The sequence below is a fragment of the Athene noctua genome, chromosome 16 (assembly GCF_965140245.1).
Source record: "Athene noctua chromosome 16, bAthNoc1.hap1.1, whole genome shotgun sequence".
NCBI classification, from domain to species: Eukaryota; Metazoa; Chordata; class Aves; order Strigiformes; family Strigidae; genus Athene; species Athene noctua.
Window position 1 is genome coordinate 9,488,309 of NC_134052.1, and position 15,000 is coordinate 9,503,308.

Genomic DNA, 15,000 nt, shown 5'->3' on the forward strand with positions numbered 1-15,000 from the left:
GATTAGTTCTTTAAAGACAACTAATATTTTATGGTTTTAGTTAAAAAATGGTTTACTATTTTTCCTCCCCCTTCTGAATATTTCCTAGGTGTAGCATACTATATGTGGGACAAAATGTATGGGCAACTTTAGTGGCATACTTGAATAAACTTTGAAAAGTAGTGCTGGGGATTCATTCAAAGGTAAATGTTATTTCAGAGAAACTGGGACATGCATAACTTTTATAAACTTACATATTTTGCTGGATTCATATAGGTGTAGGACAATGATATGCAGGCAGAGTCTTTTGGGACGTGACCAATGAGTGTACCTATGCAGGTTTCCAGTATGATTCCTGGCAAGCAAAGATGCCCTTTAACCATAAATAATAGTTAAGCTAGAAATGTATATATATATATATATATATATATACACACACCTATTTGTAAGAACTCTCTGATGAGTTGCTATTATTGTTTTATTCACAAAGAGGATATATCTGAATAAGACATTAACATTTTCAACTTGCAGGATAAATAGCTATTTTTTCATGGATGCTGATCATCACAGTGACAGTGCTAGAATTGCTCCTTTTTTCTCTCTGTCAGGAGTATGAGGCTTCATTTTCTTTTCTTTTCAAAGTAGAATTTTCACTTGGAGAGTGTGTAGTATCTTTTTGTAGAAGGGACACCCTGTTCTTTTTTAGAAACATAGTCTTAAGTAAATTTTTGCGAGCAAAGCCCATTGCTGTTGTTTCCCGGGATTTCCCTGGTGAGAATACAGTAAGATACGTTTTCATTCAGAATGCTACAGTGTTTTTGAGAATCTTAATGATTAGGGAGAAATTTGAATGACCACAATTACATCTTTCCTTCCTTATTGTAAAATGTTCATTGCTCTTCAGTGGTGCCTTTCTTTGATGATATTTGTCCTCAGATCAATGTTGTTTCAGGTGAGCAAAATACTGCAAATGCAGTCCAGTTTCATCCAGCATAACTGATTTGGAGTAGGTTTATACCTTTGCAATAGTTCTCCTGCTTTGAAGTTGTATTTGTGTGCTTGTGGGGGGTAGGGGGGCTTTCAAACAGCAGACGTGCTTGTTGTATATAGTTCTTAAAACTGACTTTCATTTTCAGGGATAGCACTGAGGTTCTGGTTTGTATGGTGAAAAATACCACAAAGTGACAGTAGACAGACTGTGCAATAAGAAATGAATCTCTCATCAAGGCTGATAGCAAAGCTCCTTATTCCTTTTATTTAAAGGAGTTAATACATTATATATTACTTAATTTTCACTTTTATTTATTTTTAGTTGTACAAGTTCAAAGGTATCAGTTGCACTGCATTTTGTCTTGATGGCAGCAGAGATATTGAAGAGAAGTTTGCAACTTTTAGCTTCTTTAGATAGTTCACCTCCAACAGAAGAAAAATGATAAGCCTTATGATTCTGGACATGCCTGCTTTTGTCATTGCTTAAAATTAAATACTATGCACAACTGTAAATAATTACTACCATGCACTGACTTTGAAAGCAGGTTTCTAGTTTGATTAATGAATAATGTAAAGGTTAGAGAGAACCAGCGAGTGAATCAGAAGTGAAGTCCTGCTGCTAGATGAAAATCTATCTAGAGAAATATACATGGCAATTTTGTCCTTTTCTATTATTAATTTTAAGCCTTGTATTCCTAAGAAATATATTACAGACCATTGTAATGAAACAAGGTAATGTAATTGGATAAATGGGGCACTATTTATGTTTGATGATGGGGATTTTTGATCTCAAATTACACTTTTAAAGACACTTTATTTCACATCAACACCGAAACTATGTCAAATGCATTTTGATCTTTCTAGGGCTGAATCTTTTCTGAATCGTCATTCCTTTTTGAGATCATCATTTCCATTTTGATAATTCTTGAAGCAGATAGTTACATCTCTTTGTATCAGTGCCTTCTTTAGTATCATACTTCTGTTTACAATAAACAACCCGTTTGTGTTGTAGCTTTCACCCAAGTGAATCACAAAGGGCTTTACAAACTGTGGGCCTAATTCTTCTCTTGCTCAGGTGCAAATCAAAAATAGCTTTACTAGCAGCATCAGTGCAGTTGCAGTGAGTACTGTCTGCTCCTGCGAGTAAGAAGAGACTCAGGCCCAGAAAGTACTTCATTCTTCAATGAAATGCAGCCACCTCTGGGGTAGAAGTCTTGTAACGATTCCATAACAAATGGTAATATATTAACAGAAGGGTGGAAAAAGGGTGGGAGCAAAGCAGAATTGCTATTCAGTTTTTATTCCTAGGGGTATGAAATAGCTTTCAAACACAATTTCACTGGATTAAACTCTCCTTTCCCCTGCAGCTTGTTTAAATGTGCATATTTTATTTTGTGATCATGAATTGCTAGTTTGCTTTTTTAAAGCCTGCAAAGAGGAATCTGGACTTTACACCTTTTCCGACTGCAATTTTGTATTTCTTCTTTTCTTTCTCTCTCAGCTCCAGTAGGCTAAGAACCAAAGCTTGGGAAAAGTACAGCAGAAACAGATATCAGTCACATTTATTTTGTTTATTGGAGCTGTAGAATAACACAGTTTTGTTTTTGGAAGAGTCCTCATAGAGCAGTAAACAGAAGACGGTTAGCAGTCGGTACTTTAAAGCAGCAGTTTGCACCTTAGTAGTAAAAGGTTATTTAAAACAGAAACATATTTAGAAAGCGAAATTCTGCAGAGAGCAGCATAAATGACCAGCTCGGTCCAGTATGTATAATTCTGTGATGAAAGGAAGCGATATATACATGTATTAATAGCCAAGAGCATTGTGGCTCTTCGAGTATTTTTTGTAGCCTTTATTATAGGGGCAATAGAAGCAGGTTCAAGCAAGCAGTACTGAATGAAACTGTAGAAATGGCAGCACTGCTTTGTTTAAACATCCTTCAGAGAAGCAAGTGCACATCAAAACCACCTAAATAGCTCATGCCTCAGAACCTTTCAATTACTGTGCACATCATGATGCTGACAGATGACAAAAAAGCCAAGGTGTTCACAAACAAGAGGAGCCTTTAAATCCCGGTTAATTAAATATATTCCAAAATAGGTACTTTTGCAACTAAAGAGGCACCAAAATTAGTTGCCATCTGCGTTAAATTCTGGAATCGGCGACTAAGCCCGAAGCTGCTATGTAATTTTTTCCCATGTCAAAACTCAGGCCTGAATGGGACAATTTGAAATCACGTTCATTTTAGTTACTGTTTCCTCATTTCAATTTTACTTTCACATATCAAAGCACAGTATATTATCACTATATAAAGAGTGGGACTCACCAAGAGTTCAGCCCCTGTGACTGTGAAATAAAAGATGTTTCCATCAGTAAATGACACAATTTTATAACACTTTTAAAAACATGGTCGTTGTCAGAAATTCTTTTCCATAATTACTCTCCCTTTTCTGTGCTCTCTAATTGAAAAGCCCATTTTCTTCAAAACGGCAAGATTTTGGTATTTCCTCCCGGAGCATTCTCCTCCTGATTTTTGCTCTCATTAGTAGCACCCACCTCAAGTAACTGTTTCCCCTAGAAGAGGTCCCTGGAGTTCCTCCGTAGCACAGGGCCAGGGTGAGCCTTTCTCCCGTCATTTTACTTCCCATCCCGATGAGGACATCACTCCCAGAGAGCAACTCCAGACTCGCGGAAAAAAAAAAAAGCTGTCAGTTGCTGTGGCTGCAATTCCCAACTTAGCAGCAGCAGAGGGAATGGAACTGTACTCTATCAATTACAGTTGGAACCAGAGGCTAAACACTTATTGTGTTAAGCTATTGTGCAGATCTTAAGAGCTCAAATGTAAAAAAAATATCATGTCAGCTAGTGGAGGGGAGAATAAGGCCTGGTTCTTCTACTGGATGACGTATTATTATCAAATGCGAAGTAAAATTATTCAAAATCTATTTGATGCCTCTCGGGTTGAGACATATGCGTACCATATTATGCCTTAAAAAAGGGGGATCCTACTGACTTTACTGCTAGAGTAAGCCTTTGTTTTTCCCTCTTCTCTGCAAAATGAAAATATTTGTGAAGTTTTACCTCTAAAGCGTGCTCATGCAAGCAGAGAGACATTTTCATCTGCCTCTGAATCTGATACAGGAGTCAATTGGAAACACATTACATTCTCAGCTGAAGTCTTACATTTCATTTGTGCAAGAGCAGTGATTTTTCATTACCTATTTAATTACAATAATTTACATGAGAGTGGGTCCAGTTCTGCAGCTCTTACTCAGCACTTTGCTTCAGTGGGTAACGGGCCTGTTTAAAGACTGTCTATGTAAGACTGGGCTGTTTAGCTACAAAATTAAATATATATGTTTCTTTAGTAATGCTTTGCCTCTGAAAAGGGACCAGATTCTACCGTTAAGCTTTAAATCTAGGAAGAGTTCTGCTTGTAGCTTGTGTTACTAATGGTTGGATGCTATTCTTTTCTAAAGTCCGTATGACTGAGATACTTTGCTTGCTCAGCTAAGTTCACTTCTCAAGCATGTTTCCACTCTCTGTGTTAATTATCGAATACTGTTTCTTGGTACCAGTAGATGATACGATGTTTTAAAGAACCCTTTTTTAATGTGCAGTGTTAACATTGTGCACATGAGCAGCAGCTCTCAAGTAAATGCATGAAGACGGTTTTGCAAATCGGAAGCCTTAAAGTTCTGTGTAGTTTTAGGGACTAAAATCAGTTCTTTCTCATTAAGGTGAGCTCTCACTGGAGACTGTTGGATCTTGGCACTGAGTCTTTTTTACCACGTTATGATAACGGCTTCTGCAACTCAGAAATACCTTGACAGCGAACCGTGTATTTTTTAAGGTTTCAAGGAGAAACGCATCATAGAAGCACACTGTTTCCCATTAGATTTACACATCCCTCTTTAACTGTTACTGGCTTTTCATCCGTTACCTTGTGAGGGTTTTCAGGCAAAAAGAAGTGGAAAAACTGGTCTTGTGATCTAAGTGTTGCATTAAGTGTTTCATTTAGAAAAATGAAGAGAATCTTTGTTTCCCTAAAAGAAATGTTTTCCCCCTTTGCCCTAGGAAAGAGAAAGTCACAACAATAGCTTCAAAATGACAAGGTTTGATTGTGAAAAAGACATAGTTTGTAACGTGCAGTGCCTGATGGTCCCAGGTATTGGTAAAATTCCACAGTTAAATAGAGCAAACAGTCTTAAATGTACTGGAAACAGATCCTTTTCAGGTATGCACACATACATACCTGCAAAAAGGGGAGACGAGCACCTGCCTGGGAGAGAGATGCACCGTTCTTATTGACAGAAACTGGAAAGCTCAGTTCTTTAGAGTGGTTTTTGATTATTCCACCAATATTTGGCCAAATGTTAAAACTCATGTGATGTTAGGAGTTGTGTCCACTGAACTTCCCTTGTTAGTGTTTATTTACTTTAAACCTCCAGCTCCTGGAGTCTGGTGATTATGCAAATGCCCAATATACATTTTAAAAGGAAAATTTATTTTAAACTCCTTGCTATGAAGAACTAAGGACCTTGAAAACATGCAGCCTAAAAGTTCTTATGCCAGGAGAAAAATGCTATGATCCTCAAAGTGACTGGTTTTAACATCTCATCATTTTCAGCTAGTCTCAGGATTTTTTAGGTTGTACTTTGTGATTTTTGAATAAACAAGATTGGCAATATTGCCTTTGACTGATTCTGATGATGAACTGGTGTATGTGTCTGTATATATAATTATATACACACACATAATACCCGTAAACAAAATACATAGCATAATGATGGAGTGGAGTTACGTGAGTAGTAGCTCTGAATTTGTATTGCTGTAAACAAAGCAGTTTTGAGAAATCAGACCATCGGTTCTCGAGGAGTGGCTTTCAATTGAAGTTTCATGCAGAATGTTTTTAGTGGCAATTAAATCTAGAAAGTTAATAGCCAGTAACTGTTCTTTAAAGTCTAAACACTTGCAAGACCTATGAGGAATGCACAGCCCACCTTTTTTTCAGATATAATCAGGCTCAACTTTATTGAAAAAAATTTACAACTAGCAACATTAATGCTGTATTTTTATTGTACTAAAGCAAATGAGATGCTGACTTCTTTCTTTCATGTCCATGGCTTGTTTCTATTATAGCTATATCTTATTCCTTTCTGTGTCTTTTCTCCCTGTGTTTAGTAAACTGCTATCGTCTAATGATACTGAGGCTCATTAAAGTTACTCACGATGCTAAAGAGACTATGGGAAGCATCCTTGGCTCTAGATGGCTATAGAAAAGCAAAACTACTGAGTGTATGGGGAAAAGTAATCCAGATCAACCCTTCCATTCTCATTTTAGGAAACCCTTAAAATTGATAGGTCAAACATGAAGAAAAATCTTGCAGGAAGGACTGTGTACTGGGAAGAACAGGCCATTTTAATACACATCCCTACCTGACAAAGATAAAAAGCAATAAAGTTTTAAGGAGCTTTCTGTCTCTTCCGGCATCTCTCTCAAAAGACTCATTTAATTGAAAAGCCTGTTGTGCTTGTTTTTATGCATATAAAAGAGAAAAGGGGCAATTTTGCACAAGGCCTAATATTCTAGCACAATATAATCGGAACTCTTTCTGGTTGCTTTTTAAGTCTCTCTGTTCATATAAAATTAAGACCCACTTATCTTAAATTGTAGTAAATCTCATTCAGTATTGCTTTCATAACTTAAAAAATGCTGTTACATATTCCCAAAGCAACTTTGCTGAAGTGATATTTGGTCTGTTTATGTGGAATCAGTGCAGAATGTCTATTGAAATAGGAGCAGCACACGGTTCTTGTTTTTAATGAAAATAATTAAATTCTCTGGAATACCTTGATAGCAAAGATTTTTTCTAGTGAAACTCTGCTTAGAGAAGATTGGAATGAAAATCTGCACATTGGTACCGATCGGTATGTGCAGACAACAAGCCTATTTCTATCACTCACCCTCCACTTGGACAGAAGGAATTTTTTTTTGAGTAGAAAGATTTTACTCTGAATTTTCCATATATAAATAATTTTGTGTGAATTACACTGGGAATCACCACCACAATTCATAAGGCCTGCAATTTTCTTTGTACGTATAGGAAGAATTCATTTACTTCCTGCAGCGTGAGTGGACTTCACAGAAAAAAGCTGAATCTTTTCACGATGTACAGTTTTGCATTGAAGAAACATAACCTTATGCTAGCTGGTATATTGGTCTACCAAAATTAATTTTTTAATGTGTTTTTCAGCCATGCCATAACATTTATAAGCTCAGTACAAGCAGCATTAAATTAGCATGTGAAGGGAAAAGGAAGCTAAGTAGTTATATTGATCATCTGTAGCTTTAAATCCTAAAAAAAATTAAAAGCTTTCTAGTGCTTTTGATTAGCTGCATGGTTCCTGCTCGTATATGTGTGCTTTGTTAGGAAGCGGAGTAATATTTCTTCACACTTAGCACCTTTCTTCCAAGGATTTCTTACTAATGCTATGTTCTCCTCGGAATAACCCCGGTGAAGTAGAACATTTTTTCCCCATTTTACAGAAAGGCAAATTGAAGCCAGGAGGTATTAGCTGATTTGCTCAAGGTCAAACAGCGTTTGCTCCTAATTCCCCGCTCTAGGTACGAGATCACATTTCTATCGTCGGCGCACTTCCAGGAGAGAAAGCTGGGCTGGAGGCTGAAGGCATCCACATGCCTGCTGCTGGGGTGAGAAGAGGGAGCAGCCCAGCTCGGGCACCAGGGAAGCGGCCGTGGAGAGGAGCTGGAAAAGCAGTTTCATCCCTTCCATGCAACTCCCCATGGTGGAGGAGGCAGCACTTTGCTCGTGTCCAGGAGCTCCCAAAAGTGGGAGGACTCAGAGAAAGCGGAGCTCTGTTAACTCTATTAACAAGCCAAGGGAGCTTTACTAGGCAATAGTTTTAGGCAGAATAAGTTAAGTCTTTTACTATCCCTAAATTATCCTCAGATGCATTTTTGGTCAGTGATAAGTTTCAGGACCACAGAATTTGGTTACGGTTACTTTTCCCCCCATATACTGTTCTACATCTCTTTGTCAGACCTGGGATCTAGCTTTGTACTTCTGACAGTGCATAATGCATTGCCCCAAGAAATAAGAAAAACCTGGTCTAATTGCAACTAAACAGGACATACACATTTTTCCTCCACCCAGACTGCCAGAGGCAGTTGGAAATCTCTGGTAATAGAGTTTGAGGCTCTGATTTTTGTAAGTCAGCTTCTAATGTTAAGGGTCTAAATCCTTACATGGGCATCTAAAGAGAAACCTGAATTTTCAAAAGCTTTTAGCACCAAGCAGTTCCCATGGACCTTCCTCCGTTCCCTCTCTTGTGTAAACTGGAATTGTTAAGCCTTGATCAAGGGCAGTGTTGTTTTTCTAAAGTGGGGATGTATGTATTACCTATAGAAGAAATATGATGCAAGTAATAGCCAATGGATTCATTAAGGATTGTTTATGTTTATTTTCACGCCATATTACCTTTCAGGAATGGTCGTTTCAGCCATTATATTGACAGGAACTCAGAATAAATCTTAGGTAATATAGGGCTAATCTGCCATACCTGGGAGACCACCTGCTACCCTCTCGAACAGAGGCCAGATCGTTCGGTGCTGAATCACCAGGTAGGGCTTTCTTCTCTGGAGCTTGGGACTTGGGAAGCTCTCCCATGGCTCCTTTTCATGTGGAAATTAATGCTTGCCTCTATTTCTGAATAGTAGGTTATTAGAGTTTGTATGCAAATTCCCAGGATGGGAATTTGTCTCTGTTTGATAATTGATATAATAATATATATTTTTAGTGGTCCAAAGTCCTTGAGCTTGAGCCTTGTATACGTAATTTATGTTTATTTCTTACTGTTATTAACTGTAATTTAGTTGTTGGTGCCTTTCATTGCCTTAGATTGAAGGGAGTGCCTCTATCCCATTGCCCCTCCATAAACAATGCCCTTTGAGGGTTCCTGATGCTGTATCCTTGCCCAGACATTTCCTAGCCTGTCAAATACTGTCATTTTATTCCTTACAGATCATTCACAGTACGTCTCCTGTTGCACACACAAATAAGGAACAAATGCAATCAGGATGCATCATCGTTTAGCATAACAAATAAAAGCCGATCTGTGCAGATTTCCCTTAAAGCGTCTCTTAATATGTATTGTCAAAATGTCTGAAGATGTCTTTTACTCATAAGCGTTTAATTATTTGTGACAATTAAACTAATATTCAGAGCAGGAAAAAAATGAGGGTATTAAATATTTTCTCTTGTCAAAAGCTAACAAAATGTCACCTGACATAGCAAACTCCTTAAATTTTGTATTTCAAACATACCTGATAAATGAAAAAGCACTTGAACAAAATTACGGGGCCCCATTTCACAGTCCTGGATTTTGTATTGAATTTGAGGAAACTGCATTTTTAAAACTAGACCAGAATTTAAGGACACATCATTAAAGCGTGTATCAGTAATCAGCAGCTGAATACTTGATGATTAAAAAGGAGTTTCTATCAATGTTTATGTCTGTGCTGATATTTACATCCAAGGGCCCCTCTCACAATCAGGGACTCAGACCTGAGTTTTGTAGCTCCGGCTGGTTATTGTTTTACTTGTGCACGAGAAAAAACAGCTCAGATAACACAGAGCGAGTCATCAACCTTTTCAGTGTTCAGAATTATAGATTTATTTTGTTGGTTTTGTCTGATGATCCCTCTGGCTGGATGGATTATTTGAACTGGAGAGGCAACATGCTGTGGATGGGGCAGAACAAGTCACCAACAGTGCTGCTCAGGGCTCAGCACCTTCACCTGCCTGGCAGCCCTTTAATCTGGTAAAAGTTCAGCTATGTGATAACGAAAAGGGGGGAAAATGAGGGAAGATCTTGGAAAGAACAGAAAACCAGCAGAGGCCTTGAGAGCCATGCTGTATGGATGATAGAGTACTGCATAGCCCGGGCATGGCAACAATAACATCTGTATAATGAGCTCAACAGTTCCTATATCCAGATTGTTTGGGGTTTTCTATTGAGAGGTTTGATTTCTACTGGTTCTAATGTTTCCAGTTCTGATCTGCTCAGAGCAACCATTTCTATTATCAAAATCTGTGTTTCCTTAAAATGTTCTTCCTGTAATTTAGGGTAGGATGTTATTTGGCAAAAAAATAAGAGATGTACATCAGGGTTTATTTCAAAGCTGTGGGACCACTGTGCTTTCTGGCAGTGACGTGAACATTTTTCAGAGATATCTTCTGCTTTCGCTGAGAAAATCCACCCAAATTTGTCTGACTTATAAAGTCTAAAAGTTGCTGTTGCCAAAGAATTTTTAGAAGGTGACACAGCATTCTCCAACGTGCCATCTCCACCACGCATGCTCTGTTCTCAGTTTCTCTTTTTCAATTACATTCCCTTAAAATATGTTTTAGCTGAGGATAAGTAGGACAATTGCTTTCCCTGCTGCAGGGGCAGCGATGGGTCTGAGTAGTCAAAGGAGAATGAGGAAATGGTCTGTATTGGCCCTGAGATGGGAAGCAGGGAAATTTAGAAAGCAGACCATGGGTAAGGACAGGAGCAGAGAGCATAAAATTATCAAATATCTGTAGAAAATGGTGGTAAAAATGTATACTTGACTCTATTGCCTGGTCAGTGTAGAGCATGATATTCAGCATTAGCTCTTTGCAGTGAATGCATCCAACAGTTTCTGTCTAGATTAAGACCTGGGTGGAAATAAGCGTGGTTCCACATGTGCAGTTCCTAGCTTTCTCAGCTTGCCTTTTCAAAAGCCTGGCTGGGCCCTGGCTTCATGGCAGGCAGGGAATGGATGTATGCAGGAAATTAATCTGCCTCAGCTGGGAAAACAGGTACCATCTGCAGGGCCGCTGCTATGGGAGTGCAGAGCGTGAGGAGCCTCCAGGCTGCGGAGGGGCCCGGCTCCTGAGGTGGGCGCTCAGACCCAGAGGACCTTCTTCTATGTGGAAAAAGTAGAAAACTTTGCCCCCTCGTCTTTTAAATGGCAGTGGTGATGTCCTGTCCCGGAGGCATTGTGCAGGGAATTGAGGAGGAGCAGTGGCGAGGCTGGTGTGAAACACCACGGAAACAAAGAAAATCCTAATTCCCTGCTAAGGGGACCCGGGCAGCAAGGCCTGGGGCCACACCTTGACTGGCAAGAATTAAACAGATGTATGGAAGAGTTCAGGCAGCACACTGAGAGGTTCGTGGAAGCCATATAGGATGTATAATAATAATATATATAGGGCAGTTGCGAGGTGTCAGCGTGCTGAGCTGCAGGAGCTGCCTGGTCAGCAGGCTGGGGTGGTGTGGGCCTGGGGGAGCACAGGTAGGCCGGAACAAAGCCTGGAAATTACTGTCAGCTAAGTAGCTGTTGTAGAAAAGCAAGCAGCTCGGAGAAAATACAAAGAATAATGCCAGGAGTTTCAACCACAGATATCTGTTTAGATAAAAAGGGCCTGTTAGTCTGAGATCTCTTCTCATGCCGCAACATGCAAATTGCAGAGGGCTGATCCCTGTGTCGCTGTGTGAGTAACTGCCATTTACTTCAGCAGGCACTGGGCCCTTGCGGCTCCGACTTCGGTTTTACTTGGGGCAGGGGTTTTTTTTTTTTATTTTATTTGCTGCCCTGTGGGAGATTTTTCATAGAAATCGAATATTTCTGTCTGGAAATCAGTGAGAAAACTTGAACCAGGATCAGCGAGAATGGAGCAAGTTGCCTTCAGTATATTGTACAGTTCTGTGTCACCTCCAAAATTTGTACATTAAATAACTAAAATCCTGGGAATGTTAATCTAGAAAACAGTCACCCTTGCATTACTCTTTTGCTATTTCTGTGAATTTATTAGAGATTTTATGAACTTGTGATTTGGCTTAAACACACATAAATCATTCAGAGAAATATTTGTGAAGGGGGCAGAGGGATGTTATGATGCCATCAACATCTGGGTTTTCACTTGTTTGGATTAGGGGCATTTTACCATAATCATTCCCAAACATCTCTGCTAAAATCCCTTCTTTTGTTTTTTATCACCTTGAAGGTACAGCCAGGCAGGTTTTCAATTTGTGTGTGTGTGTGTTAGGCTAAAGTGCTGAAATTTGTTGTTAGAATGAGTATACAAACAGTCTCATTTTTATATTTGTCCTCTTTTCGTTATAATTGTTTGGAAATATTTGATTCGTTAAAATACGCTATTTTCAATATACAAAGTACGTACAGGGGAACAAGGGAGTGGTTATGAGTTTCTCCAAGGAAATAAGCATCTCTTAGCCATCATCCTACAACTGGGAAAGTTCTAATACATGACATCTATATAATTTAACCTAATAATTTTTTTTTACAGTGATGTAATGGGGAGAGTGACCTGGACTTTGTAAAAGTTCCCCTACTTACTACAGATTCCCAAGGGCAATGTAACATTCTAGACAGTGTTTTATATGCCCTGATTAAAATGTAACATATTTTTGCATTTCCTGTGCAGTGACCTGTTAGTGCTCATAGACAGAACACTTAAAGAACAGTTACAAGGAGACATTTCCAAATGTGCCTAATGTGCGCGAGTTTTTATAACATTCTTATTTCATTTGAAATTGCAGCTACAGCAGGAACCATTCAGACGGCGCATTGATTTAACTTTTTAATCCACTGTTTTGCTATGTCAAGTAAAATAAATGTTTGTTTTTAGCTCCGTTTTTTTGCATTGCTAAAACTCGTAACTACTTGCTTTAAGCTTGGGATTCTAAAGGGAGCTACATTATCTGAGATTTAAAGCTTGCTTTTTGTAGCTGCTTTCTCACAACTCCCCCAAGAAAAAAAAAAAAAAACAAAAAAACAAAAAAACAAAAGTACAACTTTAGCAAAAAGGGCTTTTATATCTCTATCAATTATAGAAACACCAGCTGCAGTAGATTACAAATGTGTTTGGCTGATTGTGATGTTGTGTGGGGAAAACTGTCACAAGGAGCTGGATTCTGTTCTCCCCGACACCACCGGGATGTCGCACAGCTCCCCGGGCTGCAGCCGGCACTTCTGTCAAAGCTGCAGTGGGCAAGAGCAGGATCCGGCTCTGAGACTGCCAAATTGCATCCTGCCAAATCTAGCTCTGTACTTGTGCACACGTCCTGGCGCTAGGAAAAAATATGGAGCTGTTGAATGTGAACACAAGTGCTAACCGTGTGTCATTGTGTCTGCATGTGTTTTTCTGTGAGCTGAAGCAAAAGCCACACCAATATGTCTGCAATCTGGACCAGAAACCTCTGGGGAGAATCACTCTAGTTATTGTTGTTCTTGTTTTTGATATCCAAGATATTTGTTTACTTTTACTTTCTTGAAGAACAAAGTGGGGGGAAGAGGCACCACAGAACAAAAATTATTTGACCAGCTCATAAAGGTAAAGTAGCTGGAAGTCATGAAGAAAAGAAACATGATAGCAAGACAGCAATGCAAGATGGGCAATTTAGCATTTTTGGTGGTGTTGAGCTCAGGAGAAATTAATTTATCAAAGTGTGTGCGGGTCATATCACTCCACTAATATCCTGGGGTAAAAGGGTAACAACATAAGGGCTTTCAGTTAGTTGTGTCTTGGTTACCATTTCATTTACCTTACTGTGCTTTGGGTGGCTCTGGGAGGACATGGTTGGGCCCTGGTTTATTTTAACAAAGAGAAACTGACATAGCAAAGTTCTGTGTATACTTTACAGAGAAAATGCAATTTTCTATTTTCATTTAATCCCAGGAATGTTGGCATTTTCCAGGCTGTCAAACAAATGAGTGCACTGGAGGACAGTTAGATGTGTCTGTCTAGTTCATCTATCTAATCTAGCTCATTTCTAATGTGCCCATCACCATGGTGTCTAGGCCAAAAGTATCTGCCCTGATTTTGCTTTTTGTCTGTATTGGCTGTGGTGACTTAATTGAGTCCTAAATGCTTTCAGATTCATCTGCAAAAATAATAACAAAAACATTATTAGAATAATGATTCATTTTTGTTCTCTTACTCAGAATTTCCCCTTTCTCTTTTGAGTGTTTTTGGCTAGTTGATTATTGTTGCCTTATCTAGAAGAGGTTATATTTTAGAGGTGTTGTATTAAATTGGAGTTTTACCTGAGTCATCAGTGACTCAAAACTTCATTTGGCTTCTAAAGTGAATTCACTCATGTCCTCTAACTTCCTTCTGCTTTTCTCTGCAGAAGCTGACTTCACTTAATAAGCCACCCAGTTTAGCAGCTGCATCTGTTCTGTGACCCTTTGCCATATAAAACATAGGTAAAGGCAATAAAAAGTAATAGAAATTGTGGCTTCAAAAATTATATCTTCATTTGGAAGCCCTGGTTTCTGTTAAATTTAATTACTCCTCTCTTTGCCAATTAGGTAAAAATGCATCGTAAGACATAAGTGAGCAGTTTTTCAAAAGCAGAGGCCTGAAGTCTGTGCTAAGGGGAAAAAAATTCCTGCTGTTGATTTGCTGTATCTGTGCACGTGATTATCACGATCTGCATGCACACATGGAGACAATGTGCTGCACTGGGGCACCGTGGTGCTGCCAGCATGCACCATCACTCCATCAGTGTGAGTGGTCACGGTAATTTTAGAAACGTGTCTGCCAGGCATGCAGTGGCATCTGCACGGTTGTGTGCCACCTTCTGCTTTTGAAAAATGCAGCCTAAGTAGTAATCAGTCCACAGAAGTCAATAAACTCTTGTGTTGAAGAGGCCGAGTAACCAGCATGATGCTCACTGAGGGAAAGAGTTCACTGAAGATGCTTGCAAATGTAGCTTTCTCAGCTGTGATTGAATTTGATCTCAACTGCACAGTTACATTCAGCCCCTTTTCTACTCCTCTCCTACGTGCGTTGAAAGTGTCTTTATAAACCTACCCCTCAAAGATAATTTCATTGAGAGCCAGACGTTTCATACGTGACAGTGATTTCTAATCCCATCTGGACTGGCAGATCGCAGATTCCCAGCCTGTGGCCTCGGCATGTAACGTGAGTTCACACAAACACAGTAAACCTTCA

At 39.1% G+C, this 15,000-nt stretch overlaps 1 protein-coding gene across 5 annotated transcripts in view; it reads left to right on the plus strand.

Annotated features, from left to right (window-relative positions):
- Window positions 1–15,000, plus strand: part of TSHZ2 (teashirt zinc finger homeobox 2) — a 233,004-nt gene that overhangs the window by 1,414 nt on the left and 216,590 nt on the right. The gene's annotated exons all lie outside the window — the stretch shown is intronic.